This window comes from Apodemus sylvaticus, chromosome 1 (assembly GCF_947179515.1).
Source record: "Apodemus sylvaticus chromosome 1, mApoSyl1.1, whole genome shotgun sequence".
Taxonomy (NCBI): domain Eukaryota; kingdom Metazoa; phylum Chordata; class Mammalia; order Rodentia; family Muridae; genus Apodemus; species Apodemus sylvaticus.
This window is the reverse complement of record NC_067472.1, coordinates 206836225-206838156: the sequence shown is the minus strand read 5'-3', so window position 1 is coordinate 206838156 and position 1932 is coordinate 206836225.

The following is a 1932-nucleotide window of genomic DNA, read 5'->3' as shown; positions in this document are numbered from 1 at the left end:
TAGGATCTCCAGGCCGTCTGTCAAGGGGACAGGGGATAGTAGGGGAAGGCCACTCCTTCTGCCTTGGTTCAATGGGGTCTGGGGAGAAGGATAGATGGTGCATTGAGGTTCTGTGGTAGAATGGGGTAGGGGACATGGTGACATGTCAGTGGAAGTGGGAGCACATGGCCGAATCGTCATGAACCTCTCCTTTCTGTCCTCGCCATGTGCTCCCCTTGGGCAGTGAGCTAGTGAGCAGACGCTGCGGTGTAGCAATGAACAGTTGAGTTGAAGACCCCTTGCCTGCTCAGGGGCTGAGAACAAAAGCCCCTTTCCTGTCCCATGCCCACTCTTGGACTGGCACAAAAGGAAGGTAGCCCACCAGGCCCAGGCAGAGGACAGGATAGGACGTGCAGGCGCCTGGCCCTTAAAGCAGGACAGAGCTTCGGCCCCTTACTCATGTTTAATGTCGACTGGTGGGGGTAGGCCTTTACTCACTGCCTTCAGAGCCCTAGTGGGTAGGACTGGGAGTCCCAGCCCACAGAGCAGGAGAGGGAGATGGTCTGCTCACGAAGGGGCACTCCGCTGACTTCCCAAACAGCAGGCACAGCATGCCCCACAACCTCCACCTAGCCCTGCCACAGGGTCAAGGGGCAAAAAAGGCTGTGAGTCCCAGAAACAGGCAAAGGAACATGCTGGGGACATGCCTGTCTAGAAGGTCCTTGTTGGCATGTGATCTTTAGGGGCACTCACGGCCAGGCTGTGAGCTCCATGTGGCCTTGCCTCCCCCTGTCCCTCTGGGCTCTTTGTAGCTTCCCCAGGTGGTAGTTTGGGTTTTCACTCCAGCCCCAGACTTCCTTCCCCTGCCCCTGCCCCCGGATGTGGTGACAGCCTGCACTGTACCGACCTCAGCTGCCCCCAGCAGCACTGAAACAGCACTGGGGGCCTTGTGGACAAGTTGCTGCTCTCTAAAGCTCCAGCTTCCTGGGTGTGAGAGCTGATTGGTAGCCACTGACTGACTGTCGGATTAGAGGTCAGAACTGCTCTTGATGGAGTCAGAGTTGACTACAGGCCCGACTCACAGGCTATCGGTGATGTTAGCTTTTTAGATTTCCTGTTACTGCACTACTATTCATTTCAGAGAAGGGTGGAGGTCAGGCGTCTACAGGATTGAACCCAGGCCAGTGAACTTGGCTTCAAGTGCCTTTACCCACTGAGCCACCTCACCAGCCACATGCTGGGTGATTCAGTTAACACCCCCACCCAGACGCCCCTGAGGGATTTCGGTGTCTTCCCTTTTCTCTGCAAAAATGAAAGGCAGCCACATCAATTCAACGTTAGCAGTGCCCAGGCACTACCTGTATTCCACTGGAATACAGCCTCATGACAGAAAAACCAAGGCTCACAGTGGAGAAGCCCATACTTCGAGTCACACAGCCAGAAACATGTAGACCCTTGGTCTCACGGGAGGTCTATCAAGTGGTGATGTCCTTTGGCATGCCACCTTGGTTGGGCGTAGGGGGACAGGCTTCCTACCCTCAGCTCTCTGAAGACAAGCTCTCCTGTGCATCCTGAGGCCTCGACTTCCCACCTATATACTGGGTTTGTTGAGCTGTGTGTGTGTGTGTGTGTGTTGGGGGTTGTGATATGAGTAAAAACTATAAAGCCACCGGACTTGATACCGATTTCCGACCCTTTCCCTGCGGTGGGCGCCGGATGCGTGCCAGCCTGACAGCTCTCCTTCAACGACCAAGCGCCTGCCCCTCCCGCGTGCCGCGGCGGACTGCAGCGAAAAGCCAACTTTCCAGGCTGGACTGTGCAAAGGAAGCGCTGACCCTTCAGCTCTCTACCCCCAGCCACCAAATTTCCCCCCAACTCCCTGGCGCAGAGTCCCGCCTTCCCCTTCCGTCCCAGTAAGGCCCGCCCCGTGATGTCACGGCACCCTGCGTTGAT